The sequence below is a fragment of the Erinaceus europaeus genome, chromosome 1, assembly GCF_950295315.1.
Source record: "Erinaceus europaeus chromosome 1, mEriEur2.1, whole genome shotgun sequence".
In the NCBI taxonomy this organism is placed as follows: Eukaryota; Metazoa; Chordata; class Mammalia; order Eulipotyphla; family Erinaceidae; genus Erinaceus; species Erinaceus europaeus.
Window position 1 is genome coordinate 51,785,452 of NC_080162.1, and position 20,071 is coordinate 51,805,522.

General features: G+C 41.0%; 1 protein-coding gene and 1 non-coding gene across 2 annotated transcripts in view; one reads left to right on the top strand and one right to left on the bottom strand.

Moving 5' to 3' along the window:
• The window catches only part of SLC24A3 (solute carrier family 24 member 3), a 630,513-nt gene that overhangs the window by 391,938 nt on the left and 218,504 nt on the right, over positions 1–20,071 (top strand). The gene's annotated exons all lie outside the window — the stretch shown is intronic.
• On the bottom strand, positions 14,948–15,068 carry LOC132532468 (small nucleolar RNA ACA64). Its single transcript, XR_009544423.1, has one exon. It is a non-coding gene; the product is annotated as a small nucleolar RNA ACA64 (small nucleolar RNA).

The following is a 20,071-nucleotide window of genomic DNA, read 5'->3' on the forward strand; positions in this document are numbered from 1 at the left end:
GTAGGACAGAGACAAATTGAGAAAGGAAGGGATAGAAAGGGAGGGAGGGATGGAGTGTGGGGGGGTTCTTCCAAAAGACTTATGTCTAAGGCTCTAAAGTCCCAGATTCAATCTCCACACACCACCATAAGCCAGAGCTAAGCAGTGGTTTGGTAAAAAATTAATAATAATAATAATAATAATAATAATAAGAGAGAAGGATGAAGAAAGATAGACACCCACTTGTGAAGCAGATAGGAACCAGGGCCTCAAACCCAGATCTTTGCTTGGGTCCTTGCACTTCATACTATATGTGCTTAACTGAGTACACCACTGTCTGGCCCTCGAGCTATGCATTCTTAAGAAACATTCATTCATTTTTTTCTTAACATTTTTTTCCTTTATTGGGGGACTAATGTTTTACAGTCGCCAGTAAATATGATTCATAACATTTCTCAGTTTTCCACATAACAGTAAAACTCCCACTTGGCATTCTACCCAGGCCAACTACTTATCCTTAAATTTGGCCTTCTCTGTGATTGTCACCACCATCCTTTTAGTTGCTCAAGCTGGAATTCTGTGTTCAACTTTGATTTCTTCTCTTCGTTCCTCTTAATCCCACCATTCCCACTAGCAAGTCCTAGTTGTTTCCTTCCAGCCTGTTTTTCCATCCCATCTCCTTGCTCCATCTGCACAACTGTAGCCTTTGTCTGGGGCACTGCTGTCATCCCTTGCCTGGTGCAGGATCTCCCTATCATATCCATATTCCATTTAGTGATCTGGGTAATCCTTCAGAAACATACAGAGGATCAGAACTGCATGATCAGGTCCTGCCTATCTCTCCAGATTCATCTTCTGCCTCCCCTTTTCCTGTGCCTGATTACCATACATCAGCCTCACAGACCCCTGACCCCTGCTATTCTAGCATTTTATTTCTTTTTTCTTTTTTATTTATAAAAAGGAAACATTGACAAAACCATAGGACAAGAGGGGCATGACTCCACACGATTCCCACCACCAGAACTCCATATCCCATCCCCTCCCCTGATAGCTTTCCTATTCTTTAACCCTCTGGGAGTACTGACCCAAGGTCATTGTAGGATGCAGAAAGTGGAAGGTCTGGCTTCTGTAATTGCTTCCCCTATGTGACCTCTGCATCCCTATAGATCTGAGCTCACATTCTGTGGTCATCAATAGGAACGTAGAGAATAGTAGGTAGAGAATGTTCCTTCCTCTGAAGAGAGGATGGACAATATATACTCTATGCTCCACCTGAGAAAGATGGGTCCTGAAATTGAGGCACCTTGGAACATTCCTAGAATTTTTCTATTCACCCTCCTAGGTCATCCATTCACTTTCGCTCCACATTGACCATCTATACTGCTGTCCTAGGTAGTCTCTCATATACACCTCAACTTTTGTCACTAACAACCTGCTTTTTGAAGATTTGATTCACTATTTTCTCTACTGACAAAGGTACCAGATTTTCCTGTACCAAAAATGACAACAATAAAAAGAGAATCCTTTTTTGTCTCTCTTTCTGTAGTAAATAAGCTGGTCAGCTCAGAGAGGAATCTGTTCAAACTAGACAGCACTCAGCGTGACTTAGAAGTTGATTTGTTCTGCAATTCCTTGTAAAATTAATCCTCATTTTAAACAAAAAGTGATGGGAATGAAGGAAAAAAACTCTATTGAAAATGCATTTATATGCACTTAATTTAGTGATGGTGTTGGCATGGAGACACAGCATGAAGAGAGAAGGGAAGGGGGTGTCTGCCTTGTGAAAGATGGCTAAGACTTCAATCGTTTCCCATCATGATCTTTCTAATAACAAGATGCTAAGGAATCATACTAGCTGAGCATCAACAGACTAATCATGCTGCTTTAAATGCCTTCAGATCAGCTGAGAGCTGTTTCTTCCTTCTGCCTGTCTTTGGAATAAATGAGTGATGGCATCAGCCCCAGTCTCTAAAAGAGAGAGTATAAGGTTGGTTGAAGATGTCAGTGTCTTTAACTTTTAACCTTAATTTTTAGCATATTTTAAAATTTCGCTGAGGTTATTTAAAGGTCAGTGGCAAAGCTGATCATGGAGACAACCTTTAGGATGACAGTTCTTTGGGCTTGCTGGTTTTTGTAACAGCTCGTGGAAATGGTGAGTGACTCAAATGGTGGATCATTCAGTCTCAGCCACCACTAACCAGATCTAGAACGTTAAATTAGTCACTTACCCTTTGGGATTTTGGCTTATTTTCCTTTAAGTTGGGGGATGATACCTCAAGAACCTTAAAGTACAAAGGGAAAGATGGAATGGCCCCTGAAGTGACGATCTCTGAGCAATATAACATTATCCAATCCTTAGTTCCCAGAATACACACAGTCTTATGTGAGGAAGCTACAGTCCTTGGAAACCCACAGGAGAGTGGTATTGCCTAAATACACCAGACTTTGGGTACCGAGCACAGGGTAATGACCAGGCACTCTGTCCTCTTTGCTTTTGTTTTAACTTCACTGAGGGAATGTTGATTTACATGAGTGTTATTGTCTCAAGAGAACATTTCCACATCTCCCCAAGATAGGTGTCAGTGTGTCTCATCTTCCACCAGTCTGTCATCTTATTTCTCCATATGGTCTTAGCTCCCCAAACTCTTATTAGTGCTCCTCTCTTCCCCTTTCTGAGGCCACTGATTTACAAAATGGAAAAAAAAAAAAGTTTGCTGTATTTTTATTATTTTTTTGTCACTAGCATTATTTCTAGAGCTTAGTATCTGCATGGTGACTCCACCATTCCTTGTTGTCATTTTATCTTTTTTGTAGATGGTAAGAGACACTGAGAGAAAGAGACAGATAAGAGAGTCACCTACAGCACTTCTACATTCTCGTGAAGCTTCCCCTTTACATATAGGGTCTGGGGACTCAAATGTGGATCTTTACTCATATTCATGTGTATGGTCAGTATCCACTCTGTATTGTTCTTTGCTTTCTTTATTAGATACCATTCATGAGTGAGATCATCTGCTATCACTCTGTCCTTATCACAAGTGAACTGGCACATCTTCAGGGTTCTGGGTTAGATGCAATCACATAACTACATAGGCAGGATAAAGGTCACTGCTGATCTGTGAAAGGAGTAGAACTCTGATAGAGAAAGAAATAATATTACCACTTGTCTCCTCAAATAATATTAATATCTAGGGACAAGATGGTAGACAATGACAGATTCGATTTACCTACTATTGTACACCCTGTGATAACATCACTTCTGTACTGTCTGGAGACTTAGGGATGGGAACAGCAAAAGTCATTGTGTTTATTATTCCTTGTTGTTAGCTTGGCCACCAGATAAATAGGTCACTAATGACCTCATTTCCTTTTCTAGTCATATATGGACTCAACTGTGAATTTACCCCCAAATTCAAGCAAACAACCAAGTAGTCAGCAACTACATCTTGTCCACTGTGGAGCTCACAAGGAAAGTGGGAGAAGCCTGACAGCAGTGAACAAATTCAGTCAGTCATCCCTTTTTCATGTTCCCAGACAATGAGGAGAAAGTACAGAGGAAATGTTATTGACTGTGAAGAGAATTGTCCATGTCATTCACACCTACCCTGCCTCTGCTAAGTTCCAAGTGTCTGTAATTTGCCTCATGTTGTGAGTAAATAAACTGAGGCATGGCAAAGTAGCTTGTCCAAGAGAACAAGCCACTTGTGTCATGTTTAGAGTCAATATATGTAAGTACATCAGGTCCAATCAAATGAGAGATATCTATTGAGTGTTGTGAATGAGAGATTCAGAATGAAGACAAGGAAAGCATATTACCATGTTCTCACTTCTTCCCAAGTCCTGTTGTGTTCGTTAGTTTGTCGTTCTCATTACGACAATGGCCAGTGCTCTGAAAGTTTAGATGACTTTCTTCCTATGGTGTAGGAGCCTGCGTTTTACATACAGATAAGAAAACAGCCGCAGAGGAAAATTTAACAGCTTGCCCAGGGCACACAGCTTCTGAGTGACAGAGAGCAGGGTTGATCCCCAGACTCTGGGGCTTCAGAATGGGAACATTGGGGAGGTAGGCTCCCACCCCATGACAAAGAACATTACATTGTCTTTGGAAGGAGCTACAAGCTACACTCATGGGCATATTGTCTAGACACTAGCTTCTTTGATTCCTAGAAGTTTCCAGGGTTGCTGGGAGAAGCTTAGAGTGGTGAACATGGGGACTGTGATATATACCAAGAGAGCATCAGTCAACTTTCAGCCCAACACCAGCGTGGACTGGGCATTCATAGGAAATCTTCACAACTCCCTGTGCCTAAGACTGTATAACTGGAGTCTGCCCTCACCACTCCCTCCTCTCCAACCCAAGGAGAGGAGCTACAGGCCAGACACTGCTCACAGCTTAGGTCTAGACCCTTACTCTTGTCTCAGCAGCTTCATATTTGAGTAGGGTCCTAGTACCAGTGGTATTCACAGGACACAGTCAGCTTTATCTGACACCCTCATTTGTCTGAGATTCTGAAAGTCTTTGAATAGAACTAGTGATAATTACAGATTTCCCATATACATTGTTGTGAAACAGCTACATAAATAGCACAACTAGGCATTTATAAAGTGCCAGTTCTCTGTAAATACAAAATCTTGGGGGAGGGAGTAGGGCTGTAGCGCAGCGGGTTAAGCGCAGGTGGCGCAAAGCACAAGGACTGGCATAAGGATCCCAGTTCGAACCCCGGCTCCCCACCTGCAGGGGAGTCGCTTCACAGGCGGTGAAGCAGGTCTGCAGGTGTCTATCTTTCTCTCCCCCTCTGTTTTCCCCTCCTCTCTCCATTTCTTTCTGTCCTATCCAACAACGACAACAACAATAATAACTACAACAATAAACAACAAGGGCAACAAAAGGGAATAAATAAAATAAATATTTAAAAAAAAATCTTGGGGGAGTCACTGGCAAGTGTATGTCCACCTGCTAGCGCCAGATTTTGTCATATTTCAGCCCTTTTCAGGGGATGCTTCTACCTGTGGCCAGCAGGGGGGAAGCTTCACAAGTGGTGAAGCAGAATTACAGGTGTTTTTCTTATCCCTGTCTATCTTCCCCTCCTCTCTCAATTTTTGTCCTGTCAAATCAAAAAATTAATTTAAAAATAAAATTTTATGACAGGAAGGTAGCATAATGATTATGCAAAGAATTTTATGCCTGAGGTTCTGAGATCCCAAGTTCAATCCTCAGCACCACCATAAGCCACAGTTGAGCAGTACTCTGGTTTCTCTGTGTGTGTGTGTGTGTGTGTGTGTGTGTGTGTGTGTGTGTTTCTGTATCTCAGTAAAATAAATAAGTAAAAAATAAACAAATTAAAATTAAAAATAAGCAAACATTTTAGCCTACATACTGAGAAGTATCTACTTGTTCATCATTAACCCAGAGCATCATTTCCTAAGCTATTTTCTCAGGACTATACTGAAAAGAAAAAGTCATAGATGTTGTATAGAGTATTGTGATTATTTGATCATACAGTAAACAGATACTAAGTTGTGATCATGGAGGTGGCATAGAAGTGGAGCACAGAGATTATAAGCATGAGGTCCTAACACCACATTGATAAAGTGAGGCTCTAGTTTGGATACATATTCTCTCTCTCTCTCCTCTTTCTGCCTCCATCTTTCTCTCTCTTTCTCTCTCTCTTTCTCCCTCCCTCGCCCTCTCTCTATCATCAATAAGTAAATAAAACCCTGTTTTAAAAACGGATATATTTACATCCAGAAAGGTATTTCAGTGAGTAGAATGCAGGACTTATAGACCTGATGTTTCTGAATCTGTCCCAAACATTGCATTATCAGGGTGATAGTCTAATCTCTCTCCTCTCCTCTCTTCTCTCTCTGTGTTATATGAAACTCTATATCTCCATCTAATAATGTAAAATAAATAAAATGGGGATGGGTGGTGGCACATGGCTGGGTTTAATGTATATGTTACAATGTGCAATAACCCAGGTTCTGGTCCCTGGTCTCCACCTGCAGGGGGAAAGTTTTGAGAGCAGTGAAGCATGCTGCAAGTGTCTCTCTGTCTCTCTCCCTCTTTATTACCCACTTCCCTCTTGACATCTGGTCATCTCTACCCAAGAAAGAGAGAGCGAGAGAGAGAACAGAAAAAGAATAGGAAAGAAAAAATTAATAAAATAAATTATTTTTAAAGAAGGAAGTTCTTGGGCATAATGGCAGGGCAGACATTCAGCTATGATGAAAGTAGACTAGCAGGTATCATTTCATTTTACCACCCCAAGAAAAAAACTATACATTTAAAAATAGCATAGAAATGATCTTGGAACTCACATAAGTTAAGAAGAGAGAATTTCACATCAAAGGTAAAGATTCTTACACACACCCTGATGAATTCTACAACACCCATCCAGACTCCTACCACTGTATCCATTAACTCTACTGAGCTCTGAACACTGGTATCCACTGCTGCCTACCAGTCTTCATTGATGCTGCCCAAACCCAAGTTCACCAAGGAACAAGATTATTAAAATGGCAAATATCAAAGACAAAGGCTTCTAGAGGGAAGCAAAGAGTCACATAGAAAGGAAATTCTATAAGACTATCAGCTGATTTCTTTTATTTTTATATTTATTTATAGATAGTGACAGCCAGAAATGGAGAGAGAAGTGGGTGACAGAGGTGGAGAGAGACATAGAGACACCTACAGCCCTGCTTCACCACTAGTGAAGCTTTCTCCCTGCAGATGGGGACCAGGGGCTCCAACCTGGGTCTTTGCACACTGTAGCATGTGTGCTTAACCAGGTGCACCACCACCCGGCCCCTCAACTGATTCCTCTATAGAGACTCTGTGAAATCTAGAAAGGACTAGCAGGTGTATTCAAAATTTTTGAATTGAAGAGCTCCACTCCAGAATACATTATTCTGCTAGATTGCCAGTCAGTCTTGATGGAAGGACAAATATTTTCAGACAAGCAAAACTAAAGGAATTCATTGCCACTAAACCGGCCTATAAAAAATACTAAAGGAACTTAGATGGTCCTTCTGGCCATGACATTCTCATGTGTCCATTGTCAGCTATCAGTCCTCAGAGCAAAGCTTTGTTCAGTTGACTGACCATCAGCTAAAGCAATGAGAGTAATCAGGCCAGATGCTATCATCTTCTACCAGGCTACCTTACTAATATGGCAGCCAGATAAGTTTCCAAGAGATCAGCCAGAAACTTCAATCTGTTGGTTAGATCCACATTCTGTTGGCCAAAGCAATTCACAAAGCCAGTTCTCAGAAATTATTTGTCATGGAGAAATGGGCATGAGAATTCAATTTCTAGATAGAAAGATCTTCAGATAGGTTATTTACTTGGGAGAGTACATGTGCCTTATCAGAAACTTTATCTGCCAAACAAAAATAGATTCTGGATCTGGTTTTGGAGGGGGCTGCTTATGGAGATTAAGTGGTATTACAACCATAATCCAAGGATTGCTACTTCAGAGACCACTACTAACACACATAGTGCTTCTGGGTGAATGGTACAAGGCCAGTGACAAAATGGTACTCTTTATTGGATAGACTAGGTCAAACATGGTTATAGGACCTCATCACAGAGTGGAGAGTGGGAGCTTAGTTCTCAGTTGAAAAGCTGTGCAGTTCACAACTGTATGACTGTTCCCAGATGCCTCTGTGTTCTTTAGAAGAACTTCATGGTCTGTGTATATGAAAATAATGTGGTCCTTATAACTACTTGGTTCAAAACTGTACATGAGCTCATTGTTCTAGCTCCTAACACTTCATAAAGAAAGATTCTTAGACCTCAATTAACTCTTCAACAAATATATGACTGATTCTAATTATCTGCAGATTTTTCCTAGTGGATCTTAAAAATGATTTGTGACCCCCACAACAACAACAAAAACTTGACATTTGAGAACCTATGCATGTGTACACACGCATGCACAAATGGGTGACTCCTTACATGCTCCCAGCTGAGGTTGAACAAGGTAACATTCTGTCTCCTTGTCTCAACTCAGACATTGTCAACAAGAACCCTTTTCCAGTCTACTGAATACCATGCATTTTGCATTTTTGTGCTTTTTGTTGGTGATTTTGCTGTTTAAAATTGCCTCTGAGCATAACTCTAAACTGCTGTCTATGCTCCTAAGCAAAAGAAGACTGTGATGTGCCTTCTGGAGAAAATACACATGCTAAATAAGCTTCATTGAGGCATGAATTAGAGTGCTGTTAGCTGTGAGTTCACTGTTAATGAACAAAGAATATATATTCCAATTAGATGACTTTAAACAGAAACTAACATGAAGCAAAATTATGTACAGATCATTTGATGAAAATATTGTGACTCCAGAATCACAACCCCTAGCCCTGTATTTCCTCTAGGAGGAATGGTTTACTTACACTAATTCTATGTTTGGGTGACTTGCTGGAATGTTAACTATTGTCAATCAGCTATGTCAGCCTTGCTTCTGAGAACTTGCAGCAGAGATGTGTGTACAAACCATTTGTCCTCATCAGGCTCCATGATTTTAAGCCATGTGCTTATATCAGTTTGAGAGACTGTATGCATAGTATTAACAGTGTGGACTCTGGCATACAAGAGACATGTGTGGGAATCCTTTCCTTCATTTTAGAGCAGTGGTATTATTGTACTTATTAGGTAGTCTTCTTGGTCTGAATTCTCTCTCTTGAAACAAAAAAGGAGTTACCAACACTTATCTCATGATATGGCTATAAAAATGAAATTAAAACACTGTACAGTGTACGAATTCACTGAGTCCTAAATGAGAGTTGAGTATTTAGTAGAGATGTGACTCCAGTCCTTCTTAGCAGGAAACACAGAGCAGGAGCAAATAAGAAATGTTCCGAGTGAGATCATCATTTAATTTCAAGCAGTTTGATATTTCCTGAAATACAGCCATGAGCTAATACCAAGGCATATTCAAGAGCCAAATATTGGAACATTCAAGATTATCTGTGTTGATGTCTCTCTTCATTAAATCCAAATTTATTTAAAGTTAACAGCATTGTATTTTGCATTGTAAATTTTGAAACTGTATTTCTTTATCGTTAATGTAGTCTAGTTTCCTGCACGATCACCAAATGATGAGATATTCTCCTAAAAGTAGCTTCTTATGTACAAGAAGAGTTCTCCTTCAGGGTTCCTTGCCCTGAGTAATGTTTACAGGGCATTCACATGGACATCACCTAGTAGATGAACATACAGGACATGTGATATGTGCTCCACAAGGTCCTTCTACCTCTATTTTCACCATCTTCCTTGAGCTCAAGTTATCAGAGCCCTGTGCACAGACCTTACACAGGAACCAACCTGCCTGCCGTTCCGCTATTTGATGGACATCAAAAGTCTATACACATTTCTATAATGTGCTCGATTTTACAGGTAAAGAAATCAAGGATCAGGGAAGACAGGTGACCTTTGCAAGGTGACTCAAAGAACACACTGAGTACAAAGTTAGAATTGGAGCCAGAGTCTCCTAGATTCCAGAAATTAGATCCTCAAAAAGATAAAGTTTTCTGTTTCAAAGGAAATGGAGAGCAGAAGACTTGGTGGCTGTACCCAGTAAGAGTCCTGCTCTGACACAACCTTAGTAATCCAGAAGGAACCTGCAGCCCTTCATGCAACTGTCACTCCACACGCCCATTTTAAATGCAGACTGATTTTTTTTTTTTTTTTGTAAAATGGAAATGCTGACAAGACCATAGGATAAGAGGGGTACAATTCCCACCACCAGAACTTTGTATCCCATCCCCTCCCTTGATAGCGTTCCTGTTCTTTAACCCTCTGGGAGTGTGGATCCAATCAGCCTGAGAAATGCATAAGCTCTTCTTTTCTTTGACACATATGAGAAGCCAGAAAGTTCTCAGAGCCGGTCACACCAACTCCTCCATGCTGTACATTCCACAGTACGGGAGGGATGGAGGTAGTGCCAAAGTGAGGAATAAACATCACATGTGTTATGTGTGGGTGGTTAATACTGCATGGAGGCTGGCAAAGCAGACTTCCTGGCGTTCTGCTTCTACACCAGTGCTGTAGGAATGGGCAAGTTTGCATTTGATTTGCTCTATTTCCAGAATTAAGCTCAGAAATGGAAAAGGAAGCTGAGAGCAAAGAAGCAAAACACCCCCAGTTTTCCTTTCCTTTACAATAGAGTCCTAAGTCATTTGTTACAATAGCCACAAAAAATGCATATGCTAAAGAAAAGAAAATCTAGTTTAATGAAACTCATTTATCTATTCAATGCATGTGGAGCTAGGAAAGTGGTTCAGAGGGTCATGTGCATTTCTTGGTGGGCCTGAAGTTCTATCCTAGACCCCATATGACAAAACAGTGTTCTAGTCTCTCCCTCTTTCTTTCCCACACATATAAATAACATAATTCTAAAATGTATGTGAAACATATGGACATTGAAGTAAATTTTAAATTACAGATAATTTAGTACAGATTCTCTTTGGGTCCTGCCTTTGCAACGCCACACTTGGAGAGAATGTAAGTGGGTGACAGTTTGAAAACTGACTTTTTAAGAGATCTAAAATAAAAGAAAGGGGGGGAAGAAAGGAGGGAAGGAAGGGAAGAAGGAAGGAACCTCCATACATATACCCTACATACTCTGATTTAAAAGCAGATTTTTCTTTCTTTATAATGAACATATTTTGCTTAAATCCTCGAGCATATATATATACATACATACATATTTGGCTAAACTCATGATGGAAATTTTTCAAACAGGGAAGAATGGCTTTTGTTTAAGATTTAAGAATAATAATAACAATAGGGACAGAGATGCACCCCCAAAAAAACAAAATGATATTAGATCTTCCCAGATCTTCCTTTATTCCTTTATTTCCACATGTCTTGTGTTCTAGAAAATAGGGCTCCTGCCCACCAAGTCCTCTTTTTTTGTGTGTCTCTTTTATAACTTTACTTCTAGAGTTGCATTAAAGAGCTTATTCATAGGATTGTTAAGTATATGATTTGTGTTCTCCTTGGGTTAAGTTTGATTCTGACAAAAGTGTAATCCAAGGATTTGAAACTTCCTTGACCCCTGCCATCTCAGAACTAGACTTAGCATGCTTGACTCATTCCTTTTCAAAGTCATTCATAGGGAAGTTGGCTTATGACTTCCAGAATGTTTCTTTTAAAACTTAAGACTTCAAAGTCATTCATAGGGAGGTCAATTGGTATTTCCATTAAGAAAGTAAGACTCTCTGAAAACATGAAGAGTTGTTGGAGTTTGGGGTTTCATAGACAGTCCTGTCCTGTGGGATGGGAGCCCAGTACAGTAAGTTAGTACCTCTCCTCTCCCACATTTCCCTGGTTTGCAAGTCCTGAGCTGTGATCAGTTAGTTAAGACTCTTTGGGATGTTTCTACTGTATGTGGGGTAGTAAGTGATCTTGTTAGGAAGGGAGCAGGGACAGGATGAAGGCAAATTTCTCACTCCTTCCAAGGGTTTACAGACACTGGAGATGGCAAGTGAGCTTTCAAGAAACCTAAGCTAGCAAAGTATTATCAAATCTGCTGATTGTGGTGACATGCAGCCAGATACAAAGGTGGAGTTTAGAGGGGAGTTGGAGGGCTGGGCAGTGTGATCAGGCAATGCCCAGAGGAGACACATCTAAGCTGCATAAATGAAAGAAGGTCTGAGATGAATGATGGGATCCAAATGAAAGTAGTTTTTAAACTGCAAAAACTTGAGAGTTTCTGAAGTTGGGAAACTGCCTGTATATCTTTACTAAGTATTAAAATACATAAATGAATGATCATCATTTTTATATCACGATAAGCTTCTATTCCACTTTTTTGCAAAATAAACATCCCGTTTTCAGACTTCCTTTTATTGAATGAATAGGTCAGGGCAGGTCTCCTGTGTCAGTACCAGTAAATTGATAGGAACCCTATCTAGTGCTTCTGGAGAAAATAACTTGTGATTTTTTTTCAAGATGCAACAATTAGTTTTTTTTAATATTTATTTCCTTTTGTTGCCCTTGTTGTTTTATTGTTGTAGTTATTATTGATGTCCTTGTTGTTGGATACATTGTTGTTGGATAGGACAGAGAGAATTGGAGAGAGAAGGGGAAGACAGATGGGGGAGAGAAAGATAGACACCTGCAGACCTGCTTCACCGCTTGTGAAGCGACCCCCCTGCAGGTGGGGAGCCGGGGGCTCGAACCAGGATCCATACGCTGGTCCTCGCACTTTGCGCCACATGCACTTAACCCAACAATTAGTTTTTACCCTGTTGTTGTCATTCCTTGTGCAAAGTAGATATTAAAGTCTCAAAAAATCTGAGTTGGATGCTCATCCTGGGTTCTATATTTCCTCCAGGAAATACAGAACCAATAATAATACCCAATAATAGTAACATCCAATAATAAGAATGAGAGGGATATTTCTGGTATACAGAGAAGTCTCATTCTGAGCGGAGGTAGATATCATAATGGTTATGCAAACAGACTCTCATGCCTGAGGCTCCAAAGTCCCAGGTACAATCTCCCTGCACCACCATAAGTCAGAGCTGAGCAGTGCTTTGGAGATATATATATAGTAAATAAGATAAAATAAAATAAAATGAGGTCTCATTCTATTGTATTTTGCTGACAATAATTGTGTTTGTTTGTTTTACAAATACACCTACCAGCGAAAAGCTTATGGCTTACTGATGCTGGGTTTTAAGTGCAAGCCTCTGGAAGGTCTGGATCTAGAACAGAGCTTTCATTCAGAGAACTGCTGATTATGTAGTAGGAAGGTGCTAGTGTTGGGGATAATAGGTGAGGAGAAGGGACATGGGCAGAGAAAGCTATAGGATAAACCTCTCAGCAGGAGCACTTTGGTTAGGGAAAGGTGGGTGATGTGCTTAAAAAAAAAAAAAAAAGCAAAGCCAGCAGAGTAATTGTATTAGAATCTAGTCCCACCTTGAGTGTGATTTATGGCTGTGATTAATAAAGTCTGTTGTTGTATGCTTTACATTGGGTTCTAGTTCTCCCCCGCCAAAAGAATTGGATCAGTCCAGTTAATTTCGCAGGCCCGCTTGGCCCCGCCCCTAGGAACCCCGCGAGAGTTCCACAGTGGAAGAGTTGCAGGGTTCCTGGGTTCAAGAGTGGCGGAGTTCGAGAGAGTGCTTGCGCCGCTGCAAAGAGACAGCAGAGTTCTGTTTGGTGATTAGTTTGGTTTAGTTTATGAATCATTGTTCTTGAATAAAGAAATACAGCTTCCCTGCCCAGCCGTTGTCTCCGCGTCTCTGTTACCCGCCGTGAAGCTAGCCAGCCAGGCCAGCTAGAGCCTCCGAAATAATTTTAACAACAGTCTATCTTAACATAAATTATTAGATGCACTTGTTGCAGCTAGTAGTACCCTCTTCTAAACAGTATGCTAGGAGGTGACCTTTTTTTTCCCTGATGATGCTGTCTTTATGCCAAGCATTTCTGGAGCTCCTCTTTGTTCGGTGTAGAGTCTTCGTGCTTCTGAGTCCCACTAGAAAATCTAGGTGCTTATATTATGGCCACACTGAAAATACGACTGCCTAACCTAGTCAGCCACTTGAAACATACATTTTACCACCAGAGACTTATATGCCACTTTCAGAATTTAAAAACACCCTCTAAGGACCTCATTTGACATGTTTGAAGTTGTCAGAAAGGAAAATCTGTAGGCTTTGAAAGCAATTCCAAAAGACAGTAAAGGCAACACAGGAAGCTTTCTTCAAAGGACCCAAAGAGGTACCTGGTATACACTTGGCCCTATAGATGCCCAGTCAGGTAAAAGGACAAGAGACTTCCTGTGGAGGGGTTATAATAGAGCAGCATGGAAGGTAGACATTTCTCATCCCCTCACTTTGTTCTGATATTTCTGCCATCCTGCATGACACAGCAGTAACATCAGCAGAGAGTTTGAAAGAAAGAAGCAAAATAAACATAAAAGAACATTGAAATTCTATCACAAGAACATAGTCACATGGTGGAAGTCTGCTCAGGTGATGTCATCCGTTTTTATTGTTTAATAATAATTGACAAGATTGTAGGATAAGAGGGGTACAATTCCATACAATTCCCACTACCAGAGATTTGTATCTCATATACTCCATTTGAAACTTTCCTATACTTTATCCCTCTGGAGGTATGGACCCAGGATCATTATGGGGTACAGAAGGTGGAGGGTCTGGTTTCTGTAGTTGCTTCTCTGCTGGACATGGGCATTGATGATTCCTATCCATACATCCAGTCTGTTTCTGTCTTTTCCTACTGGGGCAGGGCTCTGGAGAGGTGGGGTTCCAGGACTCATTGGTGAGGTTGTCTGCCTAGGGATGTCTGGTTGGCGTCATGGTAGCAACTGCAACATGGTGGCTAAAAAGCATTAGGATATAAAGCAGAATAAAGTGTTTAATAATCTGGAACCTAAAGGAAAGAATATAGCAGGTGAGATTTGGGGTCTCCATTTTGGAAAAAAACTAGGAACAATGTTCCTACTGATGACCACAGAATATAACGTTGCATCTAGAGGGATGCAGAGGTCACATAGGCTCTTAAGCTGAATATGGGCCCCAGATCAGATCAAATCGATGGGGTTTACAGTCAACAATATTTATACACCTTTCCCATATTTAGGAGCCACTCTCTTCCCTGATCCAGCTTTGTGGTCCTTTTTCCAGTCATGACATCATCTCCCCAGACAATAACTAGGATCCACCTGCATATCAGATTTCAGGCTCAGGGGAAAAAAAAAAACTAGTATAGCCACAGGCCCTGTGGAATATAACTAAAATATGCCTACTAGCTATCTACAGAATGCTCTATACACTGTGCCACCTTCGGGACTCCACGACAAGCAGCCTCATTGAAGCTAGGCAGGACCCCCACACACACACCTGCGGTTCCAAAGGTCACAACTTCTGCCTGGGGGCATCCGGGATCCTGAAGAGGTTAGGGACCAGGGCAGAGGTGAGCAGCTGCCCCTGTGTGTGTTGGGGCCTGAGTTTCACCTGCGCGCACTGCGGGCAGGTGGTGAGCTGAGGCCCCACTGGCTTTAGGTGCCGGATTTCACATGCCGCCACAGTATTTTAGATATATTTCAAGGGGCCCAACACTTTACTAATTTTTGCCTGAGCCCAACAGTTAACATATAAGTGGGCTAAAGGTATTGTTTGGGGAGATGATGTCAGAGTTGGAAATAAGACTAGAAAGCTGGATCCAAGAAGAGGGTAGCTCCCAGATCTGGGAGATGATATCATTCTTGCACAAGACTACAGTTATGAGGTTAAAGTTTAAAGGATTGGAGGCTGATAATTGTAGCACCTATTTCTCCTGTTTGGAACATTTCTTTCTTTCTTTTTTTTTTTAGGTTTCTTTCTTTTTCTTTTCTATTTTTTAAAATTTCTTTACTGGGGGATTAATGTTTTATATTCAACAGTAAATAAAATAGTTTGTACATGGATAAGAATTCCCAGTTTTCTGTATAACAATACAAACCTCACTAGATCCTCTGTCATCCTTTTTGGACCTGTATTCTCCGCCCCTCCACCCACCCCAGAGTCTTTTCTTTGGTGCAATACGCCACACAGTTCAGATTCTACTTGTGTTTTCTCTTCTGATCTTGTTTTTCAACTTCTGCCTGAGAGTGAGATCATCCCATATTCATCCTTCTGTTTCTGACTTATTTCACTTAACATGAATTTTTCAAGGTCCATCCAAGATCAGCTGAAAATGGTGAAGTCACCATTTAATAGCTGAGTAGTATTCCATTGTGTATATATACTACAACTTGCTCAGCCACTCATCTGTTGTTGGACACCTGGGTTGCTTCCAGGTTTTGGCTATTACAAATTGTGCTGCCAAAAACATATGTGTACACAGATCTTTTTGGATGGATATGTTGGGCTCCTTAGGATATATCCCCCCTCAGGAGAGGAACTGAAGGATCATAGGGTAGGTCCATTTCTAGCCTTCTGAGAGTTCTCCAGACTGTTCTCCACAGAGGATGGGCCAATGGACATTCTCACCAGCAGAGCAGGAGGGTTCCTTTGACCACACAACCTCTCCATCATTTGCTGCTGTTACCTTTTCTGATGTATGACATTCTCACAGGAGTGAAGTGGTATCTCATTGTTGTCTTTATTTGCATTTCTCTGACAGTCAAAGACTTGGAGCATTTTTTTCATGTGTTTCTCGGCTTTTTGGATCTCTTCTGTGATGAATATTATGTTCATGTCTTTTCCCCATTTTTGGATGGGGTCATCTGTTTCTTTGCTGTTGTGTTTGGCAAGCTCTTTATATATATTTGGTTATTAGCATCTTTTCTGATGTACGGCATGTAAAGATCTTCTCCCATTCTGTGAGGGGTCTCTTTGTTTGGGTATTGGTTTGTTTTGCTGTGAAGAAGCTTTTTAATTTGATGTTGTCCCATGGGTTTATACTTGTCTTAGTCTTCTTTGTAATTGGATTCATTTCATTGAAGATGTTTTTAAAATTTATGCAGAAAAGAGTTCTGCCAATATTTTTCTCTAAGTACCGGATAGTTTCAGATCTAATATTCAAGTCCTTGATCCACTTGGAATTTACTTTTTTATTTGGTGAAATATAGTGGTTCAGTTCTATTCTTCTGCATGTTTCAACCCATTTTTTTCCAACACCATTTGTTGAAGAGACTCTGCTTTCCCCATTTAATAGTCTGGGCATCTTTGTCAAAGATAAGATGTCCGTAGGTGTGGGGGCCTATGTTTGTAACATATCTTAGCAGAGGACAAGAACAAAATTAGGAGATATCCACCTGGTAGCCAGCAGTAAAAGACTCTGAAAAAAGGGTGATGAATTTATGCATCCACACCCAAGATTGAAATGAATGAAGCTTTCTTCTCCTTGCCCACCACACCTGGATGGCAGTCACCAGAATAGACCTGACTGTCCCTAAGAAACAGAAAGAAAGGGAGAAGGCACACATGAGAGTCATTTTTAATGAAACAATCTGCCCACTTTTTACATGTAACTTTGACTCAGATTAGTTGAGGGGGGGGGACGTGCCAGAAATAACTTGGAGGTAATGGTAAGAGGGAAGCATAACTGTTCTACTTGGCATTAGACCCAAGGATTAAGGGATAATAGAGTAATATGGTATATTCATATTTATAGCAACCAAAAACAAAGCAGGTCTAGTAGAAGGTAGACCACATGTTTTTTAATTATTAGAGATTTAATAATGATTGACAAGATTGTGGAATAAGAGGGATACGGTTTCATACAATTCCCACCACCAGAGTTCCGTATAACCTCCCCTCCACTGGAAGGGTCCCTAGTCTTTATACCTCTGGGAGTATGGACTTTGGGGGGACTTGGGGGGGGGGATGCTGAAGGTAGAAGGTCTGCCCTTGTAGTTGCTTCTCCACTAGACATGGACATTGACAGATCGATCCCTACTTCCAGCCTGTTTCTGTCTTTCCAAACTTCGGTAGAGCTCTGGGGAGGTGGAGTTCCAGGACCCATTGGTGTATTTGTCTGGCCAGGTATGTCCAGTTGGCATCATGGCAGCATCTGCAACTTGGTGGCTGAAAAATATTAAGTTATAAAGCAGAACAAATGGTTTAATAATCAGGAACCTAAAGGTAATAAGTGCAGCTCATCTGTCATGTGTTGAGTACTTAGTGTAGAGTGGTAAAGGAGAAGGGGAACTGTAAGAGGTGACTGGTAACTCTAGATGCTACAATGTAGGTGAAGAGACAATATGGACTCACATAAAATTAGTAAGTGCTGTAAGAACAGATAGTTTAGGGCATAGCTCAGACATATAAATGTGATTCTTAAAGAAAGGACTTCTTAGATTCCATATGGTTAGCAGGCAAGTCTGAGTGCTTAGTTCCTGCTATCAGAAGTATTCCCACTAGATTCAGCTGGCCTGGCTTCCACACTTGTACATGGTTGCTCCTCTCAATGCAAATTGTGTTTGATTAAGACTAGATAAAAGAGCTTCTTCTTTCTGACTCTTGCTCTCGTGTGGGGTTGAAAGGAATCAGACATCTAGGTCAGTGCACTCCCTGGCTCGGGGAAGGAGAGATGTTATTAGCATGTCCCTCCAAGATAGAACTGGGGGGTTGAAGGCTCTGGCCCTGCTGCTCCACCCCCCTCCTCACACACACACTCCCCAGTGCACTCAGGAAGCCACCTGCTCTCCACCACAGGACATCTTGAAACATTTCTACTGTCAGCGGTTGGACCAAATGCAGTAGCCAGTTTGGAGACCTCTAACTTTATAACAGGAATTTGATTCCTGGAGGAATCAAAGAGCTACTTGTTACGTTCTACTTTTATTGATACAAATTGATTAATTAGTAAGATGTTTTCATCCTTTCCAAAATAATTATCATTCCTCAAAAACTCCTAAAGCTGGTAGCTAGCTGGTGGGCGCCTTCAGGATGTGACTGGGAGAAACGTTTTGTGACTGATGAGGAAGCCTTACCCATACCCTTCCTCCACCTCTGCATTGCACAGGAACCTGAAACTAAGATTACCAGTGATGAGAAAATACTTTTCTATCCTTGTAGGTGGGGCATAGGGAAATAAGGAAGAAGAAATACAGGGCAAAATTTTAATTTGTTATGGTCTATGGCAGTAGATCCATCGACTCTAAAGGGGGGGGAAAGGGCATTCTAAAAAAAGGGTTGGGGACCCACTATCCTATGGTGGAGAAAGATGGCAAATTGATGGAGAGTATGGTGTGCTCACATCTATTATTTCATCTGTCATTCCCAGAAACCAAGCTATAGTCCCTGGATACCATATGACAACATTTTTTTTAAATTTCTTTATTGGGGGATTAATGTTTTACAGTCAACAGTAAATACAATAGTTTGTATATGCATAACATTTCTCAGTTTTCCACATAACAAACAAAGTCTCTCATTCCTATCTCCCATCTTTCTTTAAGTGGTGCATAGAATAGAACTGTTTCACATAACTTGGTAGGAATAATCAAGGTTCTACTGACCCCAATCTATCACTCTTTAGCCTTCATTTCATCCCCACTCCCAGTCCTCACAAGGCAGCTGAGATCTGAACTGAATAGTTTGCCTTCTTGTTTAAGAATGGTAGGATAGTGATTTTTTTTCAATATGGAAGTCCTCTTATTCTCTATGGGATAGTGGCATAGTACATAAAGCTTTTTAGCTGTAGATTAAGTACAGGGTTTGCCACCCAGCTGCCTGGTTGAATTCACATCCTAGTCTTTGTCCTGATAACTCAAAGGATAGACCATGCCTATCAATATGGGCATCACTTGGGCACTGAATAGAATTCACAATATCGGGAGTCTGGCAGTAGCACAGCGGGGTTAGCACATGTGGCACAAAACACAAGGATCAGCATAAGGATCCAAGGATCCCGGTTCAAGCCCCTGGCTGCCCCCTGCAGAAGGGTTGCTTCATAAGCAATGAAGCAGGTCTTCAGGTGTCTATCTTTTTTCCCCTATCTTTGTCTTCCTCTCCTCTCTCGATTACTCTCTCTTATATCCAACATCAATGGAAACAATAACAATAATGACAGCAACAAGGACAACAAAATGGGGAAAAAATGGCCTCTGGGAGCAGTAGATTCATAGTGCAAGCAACAAGCCCCAGTAATAACCCTAGAGACATTAAAAAAAAAAGAATTCACAATATTCAGTTCCACTCCAAATTTTCTAAATCTGAATCTGCATCTTTAATTAGATCTGCAGGAGATTCGTTATACATATTGCTTTTGAGAAGTAAGTGCCACTCAATTCTACCAACTTTTCATCTCTGCTACTATTAACTCATGAGCTCTTGGTTAGACTTTTGCAGTCCCCCCCCCCCTCACCCTCCTCAGTTCTGGTTTGTGGTGGTCTGGGGGATGGAACCTGGGAATTAGGATCCTCAGGCATGAGAGTATCTTTGCATAACCATTATGCTATCTATCCTGCCTTCCTAGTCATCTCTCTAGTGAGACAATTCTCTTGTGCCATTCACACACTACAGATTCTCTCAGGCTGAGATAGACTGACCCCCCCTCACCTCCTGTCCTTTTCTAACTACCCACCCATTGTACCTCAATTGTTTGCACCACCAGCAGCACTGACCT